Source organism: Maylandia zebra, linkage group LG22 (genome assembly GCF_041146795.1).
Source record: "Maylandia zebra isolate NMK-2024a linkage group LG22, Mzebra_GT3a, whole genome shotgun sequence".
In the NCBI taxonomy this organism is placed as follows: domain Eukaryota; kingdom Metazoa; phylum Chordata; class Actinopteri; order Cichliformes; family Cichlidae; genus Maylandia; species Maylandia zebra.
The window spans coordinates 21,491,043-21,511,939 of NC_135187.1; the positions used below are offsets into that span (position 1 = coordinate 21,491,043).

The following is a 20,897-nucleotide window of genomic DNA, read 5'->3' on the forward strand; positions in this document are numbered from 1 at the left end:
GCAAAACAGAAGTTTCGAGTTATCGGTGTGCTGCTTAACCACTCGTTATCACTTGTTACCCAGCTGTCTGCTTTGTTCAGTTTTTCTCTGTCTTTCTTCCTTTGACATTGTCTCTATGACTGCTTGTGCAAGGGGAAGGTTCCCGTAGAGCAATCAAAGTTTACATTTCAAAACTTTATTTAAGCAAATGAGAAGCAAAAACATCAGACATGTCCTCTTCATCCCACTGCTTCTTCCAAGTCTTGCTGCGGACACGTGGAAGAATTTTCTGGTCATTGTGAAGTTTTTTTGGGTTCAGCTGCAGAAGGGGGAAAAAAAGAAAGGGAAAAAGTGGAGTTGACTTTAGAGGAGGGACAAGTGAAGACGCTCAGACTCCACCTCAGCATTATGACTGGGTGCAGGACATCATCTGGTCTTTAAACTGAACTGGGTGAAGAGCGGAGGTGTGGACACACCCTGAAGCTGTAAAAACCATGTTTAAGTATCACAAAAAAGAACCACTGTGGGAGACAAAAGGAGTGACGGCAAATATATGAAGCAGAGAAGCAGAGAAAGAAAGTATATTTGTGAAGTGTTTTATTGAAACATATACAGTGTGTTTAAAGTGCAATGCAGTGCAATAAAGCTTAAATGCAAAAATAGAGTGTGTATAATTGAAAATCATTATTTAATATGATTTCAACACAGCCTGGACTTCATTTCTTTAAGTATTCTTTAGGAATAGATCGCCGGGTTTCATGAAGGACATTTCAAAGCTCCTCTTGGGATCATTGTCATGGTAACAGGATGAAGCTATTGCCTGTCGGAAGCTTTCCAGATGACATTGCATGGTGGATCAAAATCTGATGGTCTGCATTCATAATTCCATAATTTTTGATGGAAGATCCCCAAAACCCCAACATTCGGCTCAAATACAACCCCGAATCATGATGGAGCCTCCATCGTGTAGAAACTCACTGTTGCACCTCTCTCCTGACCTCCTGTGTATATATTGACGACAAACAGAACTTGTATATGACAAATTATACAAGCCTGGTTCTTAATTTATTTGTCTTTTGGCACAACTTCCTCAGTTTCCTCAAACTTTTTAAGGGCACACACATCATGCTGTGCTATGGAAAGCTTTCTCCTAATAGCGCTTTGTTAGTGCAAAAATACTTTTTTTTTAAAAAAAAAATACTATTTAATTCTTGTCAATATGTTTTATCACTAGCATAGATTTTCATATATTCAATAAAAGAAATGGGAACAAATATATGTTTTTGTTACAAGCTGCTAGAAACAAAGTCCCCGACGATAAATTTAAAATTGGTTCTTTGCTAATTTGTCTGTTATGTGTAGACACAGCATTGGTTCCTCCCTGGTGTTAGGTGCCTTTTTTTCTCCACAGTGTTCGGTGGTTTAAAAAACTAATGGTATTTCAATGAAAATGGTCAGGTATGAGGACTGGCCTGAAAATCAGTGAAACAGCAGCCAATGTCCAGAAGCCTGGAAAGCCTGAAAAATGGCAACAAAGTCTGGTTCTTTCTTAGTAAAATATAGAGAAACAAAGGTTTGCAAAAAGACTTTTGCAAGAACACAATTATAATCAACGTGTTATGTGTATTAGAGAGAGAGAGAGGAAAGAGAAACAAGCCCATACCTGTCATATGTAAACTCTGGAATGACTGGGAGACAACGAGTTGGGACCACCACAATGTTTCAGCACATGCTCTTATCCAATAATGATACTTTAAAACAAGAGCTGTCTGTCAGAAAAAGGTGCAAGACTCGGGAGATGCAGAACAATTGAGCAAAGGTCTTAATGTCAGTAATCTGTTAAAATGTGTATATTAGTTTACCATCTAAAGACTGAAAGGCAAACATTTCAGGTTCACTGCTGAAAGTTGAGGTGACTTCAGAGTCACCTCTGGTAGGTCCAACAGTGTGACACAGAAACCCAGGAAATGTTGATCTCCACTCGTGCATATAGCCTAAGGTTGTTTGACCAGCTGTGATCAACCTGAGTCGTTTCCTGTGTTTCAGCTCTAATTTGAGCATAATTGTCCTATTTTTAATAAATAATCTGTTAAGAGACATAATACATGATTTTCTTGCATGACAAGGGAAGTCCCGGGGTTAGCCGAGGCTTTGTCTTCTACATCATCAGCAAAAATAAAAACTTTTCTAAATAAGATACCATGCTTTTGAAATACTTCATAACTTTTGGAAATGAGCTTAACAGACTCCTTCATAAAATGTAGAAAACAAAACATATAGGCTTAAATAAAAAGTCATAGCCATCATCTGATTGGCTCACCTTGGCATGATATCTGGAGACAGAAACAACAGTCTATATTTTTTCACTTACTGTCTGAAGCTAACCTCACTCTCTACTACAGAAGTGAAGAGAAAGAGACTGTCCAACACAAAACACTGAGCTCTCAAAGGGGAAGAAGGTTCTGATATCACCTCCTGTTTCTTATTTCATGCATCCATGTTTGTTTTTGTGAGCAGAGACAAAGAGACTGGGGCAGAGAAAGCAGGAAACAAACAAGCGAAGAAGGTCTGAGTATCATGAACCAGAGACATCAAGAAAGGAATGGGTTGTTTTTTTTTTGGTTTGTTTTTTTAAAAACAGGAGAATTACTTGAGGAAGGGTTGGAAATTTAACTGAAAAGGGAATAAGAGGCCTGGAAGTAGTGAGGAGGAAAGAAGAGGCTGTAGATTTTAACCAGATGCAGAAGTCAGTGGACGTCAGCCAACAGGCATGTACTAATGCTTCAGCTATGTCATGGGCCGCCTGCTCTACCCTTAAACCTCCTCCCTTTCCTTCACTCCCTCTCTCAGTTTTTTTTAACCTCCCTCTCTCTCCTTAACCTCTTTCTCTCAGCTTCTCCAGACTCTTCGTTTTCCCCTCTTCCTCCCCACTCCTCTCTACCATACCAGCAGCCAGTGATTCATACAGAATAAACTGATGTTTGGCAAAGGTGGAAGATGGGCACTCCATGCAATAAACACTGGTCATCATTTTCGTCTCATCTCAATAATAAATAGGGCCACAAATTTAAAGGATGGTGGCTTTGAAAGGCAACAACTGGGTTGATATAATCTGACCTACAGTCTATAACTTTAGTCTAACTGTGAGTTTGAATAGGCGCACAGGGCTGCAATTTGCTATGATGGTGATTTTCCACTGAGCACTCAAGAAACGAGAGCAAGAGACACATAAGGTGGGGGGATCCAGTGAGAAAGACAGAAAGAGTGGGAGGGACTAGACAAAGGAAAGTGGAAAAAAAACATCTGTAATTCTCAAATGGAATTTCTTCCATCATGAGCCAAACCTCCAAATGCAACCAGCAGAGGAGGTCAACACACACACACATGCACTAGCTACATTTGGTAGCTCTAACTGCCTACATACACAATCAGTGCAGACAACTTTGAATGCTTAAATTAGGAAGACACCAAAAAATATATAAGTTACTTTTGAAGATGCTTTTTTATGTTAGACATTAGCAAAAGCTACTCATGCTAAGGACTAAACAGAGAAGATGTTTTCACCTGATGTCCCTTTTCTTTTTTAGAGCGAATAAAGCTTCACCTCATGCAGCATGTGGTATCATCATCAGGCCCGTTGAAATGGCCAGGCCAGCAGGGGGGTACGGACTTTACTAATGACTTTAATGTGGGAAAGACAGCCCCTGCCACTTTAAGACCCATGTGCCCTCCACACAGCTCCATAAGGATGTAATGGGTTCCAGGTGCCGGTGGGAATGCATGGTGGGAACGCATAGGAGTGCATGCACATACAAAGAAACACTGGAAAAAACAAAAAGAACAAGTTCAACACTCACGTAAATTAGTATGTGTTAAGTAAATCCAAGTAAATTCATTTTGAGGGCGATTTGATGTGCAAACTAGCACATATTATTGCAGATATTATACAAAAATATGTTTTCTTCCTGCAGTATGAAAAAAGGGGACTTTATTCCATAAAGAGTAATATATTGGAGACTGCACAGGAAACATAAAACACTTCAAGCTGAGCTACAAGCTACTATGGACTCCTAACTGTGCATTCACACCTAGCTAACATGTTAGCTCTTATTCTTCACTCTTAGCCAGAACGGTGCGATTCATTTCACAGCATAACTACAGCAGAGTGGGATTTATTAATCTAATGTTCTTCCCCAGATTTTCTTTACAGCACATGACAGGGAAAAAACTGATGCTACTCTACTTTCACGTCAGCCTGTGTAGCTTTGAAAGCTGCTCCGTGTGGTAGTGTTGTGCCCAAACCGCAAACCAGCATGAAGCCAGGTTGTCTGCGAGGACTGTAATAAACATGCTCAGTGAGCCACTAACTTCCAAACAAACTACCTGTACTCACAGCCGCTCAGCAGGAACTCACCTGGGGCTTTCCTGATCCAAGCCACATTTTCACCAATTAGTGAACTCCGTACTTTTCATTATTACCCCAGATCCAGTGTTATAAATGGACCTGGGCAGCTGTGACTCAGTAGGTAGGTAGTCTTCTATGAATGATCCTTGGATCCTCCAACCTGCATGTTGAATGAGGCTGGTAGTAAGAAAGCGCTACGAGTGCTCAAATCGAGTAGAAAAGCACTACATCAGTCCAGGATTTTACTGTTTTGTTGACATTGGATGCACTTTTGTTATTATTTTTGCAGCTAGTGCAAGAAGAAGCAACAAGTACAGTTTTATCTATTAACACAAACTTATCGTACTCGGTGAAGCAGCTGGGGCTCTCTTGTTAGTGTTACATCGTTTTAAGGTGCAGTCAGGTTTAACTTGCTATAGGTTAGAGAAACTTTATGCTGAGGCATCAGATTGGCCTCCTGCTGTCATGTCAAAAAGATACCACCCTAAAACATCTGTAGAATAAACCCAACCTCAGTCCAAACCTCACATCTCTTAGCTCTGAGACAAACCAGTGGGAATCCATATCAAGCACCAACAACGGAGCTTTAAAGCTATATCTCTAAGCCTGTATCACAGGATGCAGCAAACTCTTCCTTGCAGTTCAGTTTTCCACGTTTTTTTTTCTCTCCTTTTGTTTGGCTCTGTGCAGTGTTTTCTCTGGACAGCACACCCTAACATTTGGTCTGTGATCCACAATCATGGATCTAGACAAGCTGCGCTGCAGGCAGAGAAGAAAAGACAGCGAGATTATGACAGAGACTGGAGGATCAGGAGGAGGAGGAGGAGGAGAAGTGATGATGTGGAGCTTGTGAAACCAGAATATAGTCAGTGAGGACAATTTTTACATTTTTAAGAGCGAGAAGGAAAAGGACTGAGCATGCTGCTGTGGGGGGGGGGGGGGGGGGGGGGGGGGTCGTCATATAGATGTATAATTGAGAAAAAGATTTATAAAGTTATAATTTTTGGATACCAGAGTGAATTGAAAAGTATTTTTAATTAGTTTTGTTACAAAAAAATTAAATACAAAGTTATTTGCTTGACTTCAATTAAAGTATATTCCACATAGTTGAAATTCAGAGTTTGTCATTGATTAAGAGCTTAAATAACTGAATAGCAAGACTTCATCAAAAAAAATAATGAGCTCACTCCTTACTCTTGTTCATGTATGGTCTTATCTTCCTCTCCATTATCTCAGCTGCAGGCTTCCGCCTTCTGCTACTGGCAGCACAGGGGTCTTAATGTTTAGGCTCCTCCTGCTATGACTAATAAGAGGTCTGGAGAAAATGCCAACATGCCCAGAAACTGCATATTTGGCACTAACTTCCATAGCTTGTAAAACACATCCCTTACCAAGCAAACATTTTACTAATACTTTGTCATAAAGTTTTAACATTATCACATAGAAGTGAAGTCAGAGCTGTGATGTACATCTAAAGATTCAGTCACACTTAAGTAAAATTGGGACCGCAAGAAGGATCAGTAGTTGTCTGGTGATTGGAATGAATCCTTTTGCATTTGGCAAACAATTGCAAGTAGTTGCAGGGACCGACGGGTTATGCAAATGTTGGACATGCAATAACTTCTGGATGACCACTTTTGCCTGTTCTCCTGGTGAGAGGCCGCTTGTCTCCAAAGCACGACGGTCCATCTCAGACAGACTGGCAAAGTAACTGCCTTCTAAAATATAAATGTTATCCTGGTTTATGTAGTAAAGCTTGTTCTGATTATGTTAATTAAAAATAAAACTTAGAAAAACGTGTCTATGCAAAGTAAATAAAGTGTCAAAATTGCCTCCTATTATTTCTACCTTTGGGGGGAAAATGCAATTTGAGATGATGATGTTTTATGGAATTAGGTAGTTTTATCCACCGAAAACATGCTGTGTTATTAAGAATGGCTTTTAGCACTAACAGGTTTTTCCTGCTGCTGAGTAGTCTCCCAGCCTCAGCTGAAGTTTTCCTCTGATGCAGCCCTCCTCCCTCTGGCCCAGTCGGTGGAAAAAATGACACAGCAGCAGAATAAAATGCACGAGGTGAAGTTAGTCTCAGGAAGAATTATCAAACGGGGACAAAGAAGATCTCAGAACACAACTTTGATTTTCAGGAGTTGTTCAGAAAACAGGGGGGACAAGTCAAACATCTAAAGTCAGAAAACACAGTAAAGGAAGCACTTTCACCTGTGACTGTACTTGTTTTTGGCCTCAGGGCCATGTCAGTTTACTACAAAATGGGGAAGTTTAAAAGGCTCTTACCAAGCATCCACCAGGTGTTTTTTGTGGCCGGTGGAGGTGGCAGAAAGTTCAAGCAGTCGTTTAACCCAGCAAGACAAGGTGCTGCTGTAGTGGCTGACTATGTGTAGACACACCAGATGTTTATGTGACACACTTAATTTCATCACATTAAAGGCTTCAAGGCAACAGTCATTTTTGATATAGTGCTTTTGTAAAAGAGTCCATAGCGTGCGTTTGATATTTAAGCAGCACTGGCTTTGAAGCAGCTGGTGTGGATTTCGATTTCTCGGTTTTCATTTGTAGTTTTTAGGTGTTTGCAGTTCATTTGTTATGTGAATAATTAACCAGTTTGTTTGTTTGGGGGGTTTTTTGTTCGTTGGTTTGTTGTTTTTTACATTTTGTTTGTTGTTGTTGTTTTTTGAGAGGGTAAAAGCTCTGTGTGGGGGGCAAAAGTGGATGAAATGGAGTCTCAAAACCAAAGGCTATCACACACTAAGTCATCAGACAACAAATAATGACTGCTCAGCCTTAAACCCAATATTCTCCCAATATAATATATAAGGTTAGGATGCAGTTTTCACAGGACTCTGTGCAGTTCCAAAAAATCCTCCTAAAGTTAGACTGTGCAATGTTTAGAGAAACTGCAAAGAAACTGAAGAGCTATATCTCTGACTCCACAACTCTCAGTTAGCATGTTAAATATTCAACCAGAGTCAACCATGAACTCCTCTCCAACAAAGTATTTTTAAAGTCAGTTGTGAGGCCATCTGTCCAACAGGTAAAGCTTAAAGGCCAAAACTGAGTCGTGCAGTATCATAATGATCCCAAGCACAGCAGCCAGTCTACATCAGACCGGCTGGAAAAGGAAAAAAACAAGGTGTAAGAATGGCCAAACCTCACCCTGCTTGAAATGCTGTAGTTTAGAGTTGTGCATGAACATATGCCCACAAAGATCAATGAACTGAGGCAATATTATAAATAGGAGTGGACCAAAACTTTTAGAGACCGATAAAGGCATACTAAAAATGATTAATGCTAAAGGTGTTAGCAGCTGCTACAAGCTGTTGAATTATGGGGGTACTTTTTTTGACACAACTGTATTTCTAATGTATCTTTGGTTATTTTTAAGTTTCCATTCAAGCTGCAATTGCTAATTAGGCAACATTTTTTATCTTCATCATTTTGCCTTTTAACTCTATAAGATCCAACTGTTTTGTAGCCAATTCTCCTTTCTTCCGATCTGTGAAATCATTCAAGTGCGGAGGAGGTCTGGAGGAGTCGTTTTACGTCCTTGTTGTCACTCGCAAAGTGAAGCCAGGCTCTGAGGTTCCCTTTGACTAAACTTTTTTAATCTTTTTTTTATATAAGTGTACAATACCATCACTAAAACCAATTGTTATCAGAGTCACACCACAGCACCTGTGCACCAATTTTGCACTTTTCATTCTGTTCCTTTTGAGACTGAAATGCCACAATTTTCATTTGAAGAAGCAGATGCAGTGAAATGTGCTAAATTACCTTAAATACCACTTTTGCCTTTCACAAGACATGGTAGGTTTGAGGTCAGGCATGAAGGGGCAGGCATATGTGGTCCTTAAAGAACTTTTGGGTGGGGTTTTTCTTTTCTTCCTAAAGTTTGACCCAGGTCTATTTGACCCTGCAAGAACACCATTTTTAGTGTCCTGAAATCTTAGAGAAGAGAGAAATAAAGAAAAGAAAAGAAAAGAAAAGAAAAGAAAAGAAAAGAAAAGAAAAGAAAAGAAAAGAAAAGAAAAGAAAAGAAAAGAAAAATGCTTTATTATTGTGGCATGTGGACCTGGGAGGAAACAACACTTTTCCATACTGGGGGGGGGGGGAGAACTGCAGATTCCTTCCTCAAGAAAACGCCGCCAGTCGACGTCTATCATACTAAAATAAAACTGCATGAACCAGAGATCTGAAAGAGGTGGAGCTAATACGGGGAGCTGATGGGAGGAGTTATAAAAATCTGAGGTCTCTGATTTCCATTGGTGTTAACAGTTTTTTTTCTCTCTCTTTCTTTGAATGTAAAACTCTGTCATTAACTGAGCACCAGCACTTTTCAGTTGGTGCTTTGCTAACTGACAAATGCAGTGTTAGTTTTATCCTGCAGTAAACAAGACTCTGTGTTTTGTCTTTATATGCTATGTTTAATTTTTTTAAAAGAATGAATATGTCTGGAGATCATTGTCTCTCTTTTCTCTCTGTGTCAGCCTGGGCTTTCAGTGCATTTTCCCAGATGTGTAATGATATATGGCTGTGCTGAACCTGCCCCTACCCAACCAGAGAGAGAGAGAGAGAGAGAGCATGTGTGAGGGGGTAGAGAGAAACTCCAGACAGCTGAACTCACTTAGATGTGTTCCTCATGTGTGCTGTAATATGGAAAAGATTTCAGTTCTCTCCCTTCAGCTCACCAAAACTGAGCTCAGTTTAACCCTTTAGCAGCCAGCGCACTCCAACTTCACTGAACCGGATTAGTCTCTGCTTAATGCAGGTCCTTTATAATCTATGCCCACTCTGTACTTACCGAGCTACTTGTGCTAATGAATAGCCTGCCATATAAAGTATTTATATGGCAAGCACAACAACATTGGAAATCTGAACAATATCAAAAGATAAAGTCTTCTTTGAAGAAGAACTAAAGAAAAAATGATGACCTTCTTAATCTATATACACATTTAATCTGACCGGCAGAGCTCTCATGTTTACATAGATAATGCTATGTAATCTATCATCTTAATTTCGCATTTTAACATGCTAACATTAGCCATCCTGCAAGATGAGCAGCATATTTCACTGATAGTAATTTGACTGACTAACTGATACTGCATTCCAGACTCAGACAAATGAATAATGTCCATCTTTGACAAAACAAAAATGAAATACTGATATCAGGTTAATAATACACATGATATAATACGATAATAATACTGTAACTATCTGGCTGTAGTAATGATCTGGTTGACAGCCCAACATTGCAGGTAGCAGCAATGTTACCCACCTATAGAGTCTGTAAAAGAAGGATGTAGCTATTAGGATATTGCCCATTGTTTTGTTAAGTCCTATTTTCAACCCTTGAGATCAAAGACATTCAGTACAACTACTCAGTTTTCAAGATGAGTGTTTTCACCATCACCATCATGCTGTTTTCAAACCAGATGTGATGAGAGAGTGGCCGGTCTACCTGTGAAATCAGATGCTTGTTAAGTAAAACTAACTTGGACAGTTCTCCTTTCTGTTTGACCTGGACTGACAAACTGGATAATGTTCTATTCAGTTTGACACAAGATGAGATCAGATGAGAGGGGAGTTTGCTCATAGACTTCTATAGGACCAGAAGACAGAATGCAGTTTTAAGGGACTCCCAAGCTAGCTTCATTCAGACCGAAAGCTTCACTGAATGGACAAAAGTACTAGGTCACCTGCTCATTTTATCTAGAGAAGCTACAATGACTTGGGAACCCTACCATTCAAAGGCATAACATACATTTTCACTGCTATGCAGATGATAACCAGCTTTATCTATCAAGGATATCAGATAACAAACATCAATTAGTTAAACTGCAGGAATGTCTTAAAGACACGAAGACCTGAGTGACCTCTAATTTCCTGCTTCTCAATTCAGTTCCTGACTCCTCCAGTCTGCATGCCCAAGTATCCTTGAGCAAGATACCCAACCCCTAGTGTGAGTGTGCATTAGAAAGTGCTTAACATGGACAAAAAGCATGAATATGTCTGTGATTGGCTGAATGTGACTTACACTAGAAAGCACTTTGAGTGCTTAGCTGAGTAAAAAAGGCACTATACAAGCAATAGTCCATTTACAGTATTTTCTCCATGTGCGAAATTGAAAAATAACTCTGAGAATATACTGCCACTTCATTTTCTTTCTGGTAGTTTCTATCATATTGAACCAAATCTGCACATGCAAAATTTGTGCTTTTTATATATTCACATATGGCAAAAAAAATACGTTTAAAAAATCCTGCAAATGTCATATACGTTTAATAACTTTGTATCATTCTCACTTTAAAAAAGTAAATGCTATAATGTTACATTAGCTAAGATAGAACTAATTAATAACTGTTTTAGTGCCAAAGCAGACTAGACGATGTTCTCATACAATAACTGAAACCTTTTGTATTAATAAACTAAAAAAAAAAAATCCCATGTTTATTTAAACTTCTAAAGAAGAAACTAAATATACTGACATTAACTTGCTTTACTCTTGTATGAGATGGACTTTTTTTTCCCCCTCCTCTCAAACCACGGCCCAGCTCTATCTAGCAATTAACTGCCTGCCTTGGACTCTGGTGACATTGTGTGGGGATATTTCTGTCACGTTTATTATGCGTTTGCTGACCAGACTGTGAGTCATGTGGACATGCAGGCAAATCTAACCATGTGTTAGTCCCAGCCAAGGGAGGTGCCCTACTTTGATTTTTATCCTCTTGCCTTCTATTTTTTAAGCGCTTCTCACATTCCTTCTCATCTCTTCAGCTCTTTCTGTGACAGAAGGTTTTCAGAGGCAGCTGCTTTGTTAAAAAGTCTTTTTTTTTATGTGTATTAAGTGAAAGAACCATTCCTTCTGACTCATCTGCTCCACCATACTCACTTGTGTTTCCTGACACATATTTATGCTCTCACCCCACCACCACCACCTCCAAATCCAGCTCTTTGATAACCCCACCTCCTTGTAGTTAAGGTCTAAAATCTCAAGAAATATATTCCAGTGGAAAACAGCCTGCAGATGTGGTAACCCGAGGGAGTGAAGTCAGACAGGGAGGAAGAGACACAAAAGCAGTGGTGGCAGTGAAAGCAGGAGAAAAGAGAGGTAGGAGGGAATACAGGAAAGGACGGAGAAGAAAGGGAAGGAGTGTTAAATATACAGAGACACATCACAAACTTGGCTGAGGTGTTATATAATTTAAAGCACTTGAAGTATATGACTGCTCCTTGGTCTGTCTGTTACTTCTCCCCACCGTTACTTCCTCTGTTACATTTACAAAGTCAGTCAGCGGGGTTAGTAATGCCAGTGGCTTCAGCATTCTGATATGTGCTCGGGCCTGTCGAGCCAACGGGAGCACTTACAGACTCACGCAAATGTTTGCTGTGAGGAGAACAGTGAAGAAAGCTGCTGCAGACAATAAATGTGGACTTTTTTTGCTGGTTCACGTTGCTGATGTTTGTATGATCTGTGAAGAACATGCGAACATGTTGTCTGGAAGGTCAGAGGCTGTTTCCCGCTGTTACCAAGTCCTGTTCTTGTTGATGCCTACTAATCTCATTAAAACCTTTGAAATGTGCAAGCAAACACTCTTAAATCCCAGAAGACTTGATCTCATTCTTTTTGGTTATGATGGCAGAGGTGAAGTTAAAAAATACACACAACAAGTCAAACTTCAATACAGTTGGATTCAGTTCATTTTTATTTATATAGCACCAAATCACAACAACATTAGCCTCGAAGTGGTTTATACAGTCAGGTAAAGAGGCTACAATAACAGAGCAAAAACAGACATTTCTATTGGTTGATATGGTGCAATCAGCACCCACGATTGGATTTGAAGTGAGATGATGTGACGTTTGAGAACACAACTGTTGTACTTAATACACTGAATTATCCTGTGCATCAGGTGACTTGGGTAAACACTGCTGTGGCCCCAAACACTCAGGTAGGTAGACATATTGCTTCTTTAAAGTTTTACATTTTGAACTGGAAAGTTAATTTTCTAGTGGCCTCCAAAGCCTGTGTACCCCTCCATTCATGTTTTAAACTGCTTATCCAACTTAAAGTCTCAGTGTTTTCTAGCTGTTACAGGAGCAAAGTCGAGGTGCACAGGTTGCCGGTCCATCACAGGGCTATGTACAGCATTTCTGATCAATTTTATTTTATACAAAATAAAGAAAATGTGCTTTTAAAAGAAAAGTAAAGGATGTGTCTAATTCAGGGTCACGGTGGGTTTGGAAAAAAGGGTGCTGCAGACAGTCCCAGCTGTCACAGGGTGAGAGGTGGGGTACACTCTGGACAGGTCACCAGTCTATCAAGTCTGTCAGAGAGGAGAACATGCAAACTCCACATGAAAAGGCCCCAGCTGGCCTCTTTGCTTTTAGGCTACGGTGCTTACCACCCCACCATCATGCCACCCAAGATATTTCTAAGTTATCCCAAACTTTTGGAAGGTTGGTGCCTTGATCCCTGCCTGCTCAGGTTTCCCGGCTGCATGCCTAACTATCCTTGAGAAGATAGGTGCAGGTTGCTCTCCAAAGCATTCAGTGGAGTGTGAATGTTAAATAAAAAGCGCTTTGTTGTACAAAAAAGTGCTTGCACGAATGCGTGAATAAGGCACGTTATATAAAGTGCTTTGATTGCGCAAATCGAGTAGAAAAGCACTATGTAAGAACCAGTCCTTTTACCATCATGGCTTCCCTGTGATTGGGACACTTCTTGAGAGTAGGTTTGGATGATACTCTAATGACATACTGCATGAAAATAGCAAGAAACAAGAAGCAATCAGAGAGCACAAACTTTCAAGGCAGCTCACTCTCTGGCCAGTATTTACTTTTTAGGGAATAGTATTGTACTTTTAAACTTACTTTAAATCATGGGCAGTTAGTAAAAATAACATATTCTGGGTTCAACTTGAAAGAAAGTAAAAGTGAGATCAGAAGTCAAGTGTCACACCACATTTGGATGCAAACTATATAGTGATATTTAGAATCCACACATGCATGTTTCATTTACTAAATGCTGCTAACAGAGACAAAGTCAGTAGAATTTTATCCATAGTTGAAACTTGAACTAAAAACTTGAACTAAAAACTTGAACGCTCTATCTTATTTGACCTTAATAGAAGAGGTGATATTCTGAATCTCCACATATCACACCCCATGTGTTGTCAAATCAAACAACAGGCATAGGAAATATAGTTTTAAACATAACATCATTATTACTTTGACTTTCAGATTAATCTGTTGGCCTTGGAGGAGAGGTCAGAGGTCAAATGTGACATGACATTTTAAATCTTTCGGTGCTTTCTATACGTTGGCAATGTACACCAGACGTGCAAAAATAATATCTTCTACGCTGTAAGGCTGTTTGTGCGTTTCTGACCAATAATTGTTGGCTATTATTAAATGATACCCCTACAAAGTATTTTTCAGAATTCATTCAAACTTTTTAAGCTTTATAGCTTAAAAAGTTTTCACCTTTATTCTGTCTGTAAACTTTGTTTCATTTACAGACATAATGACACACACTATCAAAAACATAACCTCCTTGTCCATGGTAATAAAGGGGCATTTAAAATAAATCTGGTTTTCACTTGAGGCCAAATTTTTATATTGTGGCTTGCAAAAGTATTCGGCCCCCTTGAACTTTCCCACATTTTGTCACATTACAGCCACAAACATGAATCAGTTTTATTGGAATTCCACGTGAAAGACCAACACAAAGTGGTGTACACGTGAGAAGTGGAACGAAAATCATACATGCTTCCAAACATTTTTTACAAATAAATAACTGAAAAGTGGGGTGTGTGTAATTATTCAGCCCCCTTTGGTCTGAGTGCAGTCAGTTGCCCACAGATATTGCCTGATGAGTGCTAATGACTGAATAAAGTGCACCTGTGTGTAATCTAATGTCAGTACAAATACAGCTGCTCTGTGACGGCCTCAGAGGTTGTCTAAGAGAATATTGGGAGCAACAACACCATGAAGTCCAAAGAACACACCAGACAGGTCAGGAATAAAGTTATTGAGAAATTTAAAGCAGGCTTAGGCTACAAAAAGATTTCCCAAGCTTTGAACATCCCACGGAGCACTGTTCAAGCCATCATTCAGAAATAGAAGGAGTATGGCACAACTGTAAACCTACCAAGACAAGGCCGTCCACCTAAACTCACAGACCGAACAAGGAGAGCGCTGATCAGAAATGCAGCCAAGAGGCCCATGGTGACTCTGGATGAGCTGCAGAGATCTACAGCTCAGGTGGGGGAATCTGTCCATAGGACAACTATTAGTCGTGCACTGCACAAAGTTGGCCTTTATGGAAGAGTGGCAAGAAGAAAGCCATTGTTAACAGAAAACCATAAGAAGTCCCGTTTGCAGTTTGCCACAAGCCATGTGGGGGACACAGCAAACATGTGGAAGAAGGTGCTCTGGTCAGATGAGACCAAAATGGAACTTTTTGGCCAAAATGCAAAACGATATGTGTGGCGGGAAACTAACACTGCACATCGCTCTGAACACACCATCCCCACTGTCAAATATGGTGGTGGCAGCATCATGCTCTGGGGGGGGCTTCTCTTCAGCAGGGACAGGGAAGCTGGTCAGAGTTGATGGGAAGATGGATGGAGCCAAATACAGGGCAATCTTGGAAGAAAACCTCTTGGAGTGGAAAAGACTTGAGACTGGGGCGGAGGTTCACCTTCCAGCAGGACGACGACCCTAAACATGAAGCCAGGGCACCAATGGAATGGTTTAAAACAAAACATATCCATGTGTTAGAATGGCCCAGTCAAAGTCCAGATCTAAATCCAATCGAGAATCTGTGGCAAGATCTGAAAACTGCTGTTCACAAACGCTGTCCATCTGACTGAGCTGGAGCTGTTTTGCAAAGAGGAATGGGCAAAGATTTCAGTCTCTAGATGTGCAAAGCTGGTAGAGACAGACCCTAAAAGACTGGCAGCTGTAATTGCAGCAAAAGGTGGTTCTACAAAGTATTGAATCAGGGGGCTGAATAATTACGCACACCCCACTTTTCAGTTATTTATTTGTAAAAAATGTTTGGAATCATGCATAATTTTTGTTCCACTTCTCACGTGTGCACCACTTTGTGTTGGTCTTTCACGTGGAATTCCAATAAAATTGATTCATGTTTGTGGCTGTAATGTGACAAAATGTGGAAAAATTCAAGGGGGCCGAATACTTTTGCAAGCCACTGTAGCATATTTTGCATTTTCATTATTTACTCAGTTTAATTCAATAGAAAATATCATAAACCTTCAGTTGTTTTGTTTTCTGGTTTGAGTTGGTGTTTTTTGGAAGATGTTCTTCTGTTTCATGAGTTTACTTCACCTTTATTATCTGCAAGCATCACTAACAGCTCCACTGGAAACTGGTGGAAATATCTAACTTGGCATTGTCCAAAAGATCAAAACCCCTACAGAGACAGAAAATGTACACAATATTAATTCACTGAACCGCTGCTGGTGTTAAATCATATTTGGACTGACCCTGATTAGCTCCTCTCATAGTAAAACTTACACAAAAAAAGCCTAGTGAAGAAGAAATTTGGCAGTGGATGATCGGAGGTGTCAGAATATAAGGAAGCTAATGCTTTACTTATTCCAATTATATCGTCCCATTGTTTACAGTTTTTTACAGACGCTAGGACACATTTCTCAATACTTAGGTCACTTTTGCAAAACTCTTCACACAATCCTCCTAACTGACCGTCAGCTTGGCAAAGCAGTTCATTTCACATTCAAAATGCACTACAACTACCAAAACACTTCATTCAGGTCTCAAATAACCTCATTCTTCCAGAACACTAGCAAAGGTTGACAGCCGACAAACACACTTTGTCACCCACAAAACAATGACCTAAAAAACACTAACAACATGTAGCATTACACAGTGTTTTCTTGTGTAAAACAAGGACACATCTCTGTTTATAATTTCAATATATGTTACTGGAATGAATCAGACATCATGCAGAATTCGTTAATATTTGTTTATGTATTTTTTTATTTTTTTGCACTAAGTAATCCCAAAATACAAGAATTTGTATACACACCATCCACTGATACACATACAATAGTAATGCTAATCTACTCGGTCTTCTCCATTTGGCCACAGGTTCTCATCCACATCACATCTTATGTCATCTAGGGCAATACACCTAGGAAAGAATCTTCTGGCATGCCAGAATTGAAGGAGTTGAAAAATTGAAGGAGTAACACTTGTGTAGATGTTCATCTACAATGAGAATAAGCTGTGGCTGGTTAAACTGCATTTTTAGATTTAAAATATGTTTCAATAAAATATTGTTGTTGAATTTTGCTGTCTTTTCAAGTTTTGCATTGTGTTATTGTTTTGGCCATAAGTTTAACAGTTTTGAAAACAGTATGTAAGCACATGCAAAATGTCCTGTACGTACAAAGATTGTTGGCAGTTGTTGTGTCTGAGTGAGAAGATAATTCATGAAATTTGAGAGATGTAGTCATTGAATGCATTTTGTGCCAAAACAATGATAACTGATCCTCAGTTTAGCCCACATAGACTTCTGTTGTGCTCACTGTGTGAGGAGTTTTGCAAACGTGACCTAAGTATTGAGAAATGTGTCCTAGCGTCTGTAAAAAACTGTAAGTCAAACTTCTCTGTTGACCTAGAGCTTTTAGTTCAAGTTCAGCTGAGTTTGATCCGGTTCAGTTTTTCCTTCAATGCTCTTGTGTGCAGAAAACGAAAAAGAAGTGCCTGGAATATACGCTGTAATTTAAAAACCTCAGCCGCCCCTGCATGTCTGCTGATGTGCGTGTGTGTGTGTGTGTGTGTGTGTGTGTGTGTGTGTGTGTGTGTGTGTGTGTGTGTGTGTGTGTGTGTGTGTGTGTGTGTGTGTGTGTGTAATCAATGTACTGCTTAATTAGTGCTCATATTGCTGTGTATTTCTATCACAGATGACAGCGTTTACCATCACTCTCTGTTTCCCTTAATCTGAAATGTTATTTGAATCTTTCCTCACAGAGATGACTCTGTCGTGTCTCCCTCTGCTTCAGTGAGTTAAAGGTGTGTGTGTGTGTGTGTGTGTGTGTGTGTGTGTGTGTGTGTGTGTGTGTGTGTGTGTGTGTGTGTGTGTGTGTGTGCGCGTGTGCATTTCCGCATGTGTGTCTGCCGCTCCTCTTTAATTACCGACTCTCTCTTTTTCTCTGCACCGTTGCTAAACTTCCTGCTGGTGTCTGAGTGTGTGGGCAACATGCCAATGACAGTCTTTTCATTTCACAGAATAGAGTGGCATGGTAGTGCAGTGGTTACCCCTGTCTCCTCACAGCAAGTCGGTCCCACGTTTGAATCCTGGACGGCGCATCTCTGCGTGGAGTTTGCTCCGGGTTCTTCCTGCAGTCCGAACACATGCAGTTAGCTGAGAATTCCAACTGACTGTGCGTGTGACACGATCTCATATCTCATGTTGGTGTTCTTACTGCATTATCTTAATAATGTTAGTCCAGGATCAACATTTCAGCTGACCAGTGATGTTGTTGTGAAGTCATAGCTTTGCAATGTGGGTAAAAGATTTATTCGTTTTTTTAAAAATGCTTTTGTTTATATAAAACTCTCTTCTGGAACAAATGGTAAACATTTCAAGTGTTTTCTTTATTCATTTATAAAATGTAATAAATATGAAGCTTTGTTTGCTGTTAGCCACATTAACTCTGGTGCTGTTTTGCTTGCAGCTTGGGATTCAGTATCTTGAGTACTTTGACCTGCAGACTGGAGCAAACCAACAACCTATGATGATGCTAGACCTTCTTCTAGAGCCACCCACAAAAGTATTAGATTTCTATTTAGATCTGGAAGGTCCCTGTTTGATCATCTCCCCATGAATCATGTGTTGCGGCGTGCACAATCGCTAGATTTCATTGTAATTGTATAAGAAACGTCCTTTCGCAGCAGTCGAGCATTAGCATGAGTTTCTGCATAGGTTCCTGTGTTAATATTTTATTTCTGTGGCACTACACATCGCTCCTTTAAAGTCTTGTTGTTGTCATATTTAATAAAAATCCTGTCCTTTGACTCTAATCTACTGTCATGGTGTTTCAGTTTTGTAGACTAATGCTGAAATCCCTCTCAGATTTAGTGTGGGATATTTTTATATAACAACCATCCTGCTCAAAACTTTTCTAAGGTTTACATGAATATCTTTCATTTTTCGTCTCCAAGTGTTATCAGGTGGTCTCTATAATCTGGTGTTCTGCAATCAGGAATGCAATAGTTCAATCTTGATGCACAAGATAGCAAATCTTTGCACTGATCTCATTGATCTTGTGCAGTTTTCCTTATCCGCTGGCTGACAGGTAGGCAGCCAACCCTGACACGACAAAATGTACTTACACTTACATCAGGAGTGAAATATGACACACACTGACCAAACCCAGTGAGGAAACTACTGAAACAGCCAATCAGAGTGAGGCACAGCTGGAGAAGTCTGTCTGCAGGCCCGGCTGGCAGCACTGTAGGAGACAGAAGAGGAGCAGATTCAAAATGGCTGAAGATTTTTTTCTTTTTTTACACATCTCCAAGAGGAATACATCAAATCTGGCTTGAGTTCAATTCACGTTCAAATTTTGCCACAAAGGCATTTTTGCTCAAATAGGCTTCATTTTACTTGAAAAGTGTTCTCTCAGCTAGTTACCACTGCATAATGTACATGCTGCCCTGCCCGTGACCCTCACAGAGATTTTCTTTTTCTTTCATTTTTATAAAAAAAATCCAAAAAATGATATTTTGAAAGCAAATACAATGCATATATTTGCAGGAGTGGCCTGCAAATACGATCAGCTGTTTCTCTTGGAGCATGGCTGTACAGAGAGAAAAAAGGCTGATGATGTGGAGCTTGGGAGCCATCTTTGATTTCCTACGCAGACTGTCTGCTCCTCTCCAGCTACTTGGGATCCTCAGCAAACATGAGAACGTAACTCTGCAGTGAGTGGGAGCCCTGCCATCTTTAAAACATATTTGATCTCTCTTTCTCCCTCTGTCTCTCTACTGCCCCACCTCTTCTTCTTCTTTGCTGTCTTTCTGTCTCTGCAGTGTAAATTGGATAAATAAAGAGTTAAGGTGAGGTTGTCGGGAGTGTCCAACAGTTACTTTTAAAAAAAACACACACACACATATCTGCTGCACAAGGGGAATACGGATAACACGTCGGAGAAAAGGAAAGGAAGAGGCCAGAGGAGTGCACTCTAACAGAACTGTACCAGGATGTAATCTGGTGCCTTCTTAGTATTGCACTGAATGACCAAACAAGCATTTTAATGCACAGACAGAGAGAATGGAGTACAGGTATAAAACTCTATCATAAAGCTCATATCTAATCATGTCTAACATAACAAAGATACCCCCCATCCACCTACTGGTCTGTGAATTGTGAACTTGTTTAAACCTGCATTTCATGATTGCTTTTGGCCATAGGATAAAGTGTTGTGCACTTTGCTTAATCAAATGGACAGTGAATGTGTGGCATGAGGCAGTGTGAGGGCCACGCTGAGTGTTGTTGGAGTGGCAGTAGAGTAGATGACATGTCTGGTCATGTGGGCAGGTAAGAGCTGCTCAGAGAGGGAGAAAGGGAAAGAGGGATTGAAACTAGCGTTCTCCTCCTCCTCCACACACCTGTCTTTTGTCAGCCTGAAGCTGCAGAGTAGTGTGTTTGCATTATATGTGAAGCCTGCCACTGACAGGCTTTCGCTGAGTGAATGCTTTTGGTTTATTATTAAAACTCTGAGAAGAAAATGGATTTTTTTTTTTGTCAGTTTTACTTTGAAAGGCAATGGAAATTTGAAGTTGAAATGCTTGGTGGGTGTGCAAAAATGAATCATGATGCAAACTTTTCTTTTTTTGGGCAGTGTGACAGCTTGGTAGATGGAAACAACACAAGAAAAAAAAAGGAAAAGTGAAAACAATGTAAAATGAAGGTATCATACAACAATTTCTCGATAAATCGGTGAGTATAAAGAGGCAAATAAGAGCCATTTAAACTCCAACATGAAAAGATAACACAAAACCCTCTCTCTCTAAGTTAAGTTTGTTTCTGTAGAATGCAGCGCAGAAACGAAGGACTCTGATCTAGTTGGTGCCAAATGATGCCCGCCAACGCGCCCCTGAAATGTGCCCATAATTTACGCACAGAAATCTCAAGTTGAATCTCCTGCGCCCGCACCTCTTAGCGCAGAGACAGCACGGATTCCCTGCAGCCCGTAAAAAAAAGAGGAAAAAAGTAGGCCTTCATCTCCCTTTTAAACCTCGACGCTGTCCACGTCCTCAAAGAGAATGGATCTAATTAAAACGTTGCACTCGTCATCATCGCCAAAGCGTTGCCAAACGGGTTCTGGTGGAGAGGAGGCAGGGAGATGTAGCACCACATGACTAAGTCTGAGCTGCGGAGGGATGGAAGTTAGATTGGGTTTCTCTTCTCTCATTGGCCGGTGGGCTGACTTTTGACACGCAG

At 40.1% G+C, this 20,897-nt stretch overlaps 3 long non-coding RNA genes across 5 annotated transcripts; 1 reads left to right on the plus strand and 2 right to left on the minus strand.

Moving 5' to 3' along the window:
* Nucleotides 1–211: 211 nt before the first annotated feature.
* Nucleotides 212–4,657, minus strand: LOC143414543 (uncharacterized). Its single transcript, XR_013095175.1, has 3 exons — nt 4,394–4,657; nt 3,544–3,801; nt 212–298 (listed from the first exon to the last, which is right to left on the minus strand). It is a non-coding gene; the product is annotated as an uncharacterized LOC143414543 (long non-coding RNA).
* A 9,929-nt stretch (nt 4,658–14,586) lies between these two features.
* LOC143414616 (uncharacterized) lies at nt 14,587–18,466 on the plus strand. Of its 2 annotated transcripts, none has more exons than XR_013095264.1 (3): nt 14,587–14,662; nt 17,678–17,954; nt 18,127–18,466. It is a non-coding gene; the product is annotated as an uncharacterized LOC143414616 (long non-coding RNA). The 2 variants fall into 2 exon arrangements; XR_013095265.1 differs by having other exon boundaries at nt 17,678–17,832.
* LOC143414617 (uncharacterized) lies at nt 17,335–20,877 on the minus strand. Of its 2 annotated transcripts, XR_013095267.1 has the most exons (3): nt 20,610–20,877; nt 18,791–18,903; nt 17,335–17,788 (listed from the first exon to the last, which is right to left on the minus strand). It is a non-coding gene; the product is annotated as an uncharacterized LOC143414617 (long non-coding RNA). The 2 variants fall into 2 exon arrangements; XR_013095266.1 differs by lacking the exon at nt 20,610–20,877 and having other exon boundaries at nt 18,791–19,227.
* Between the last annotated feature and the right edge of the window lie 20 nt (nt 20,878–20,897).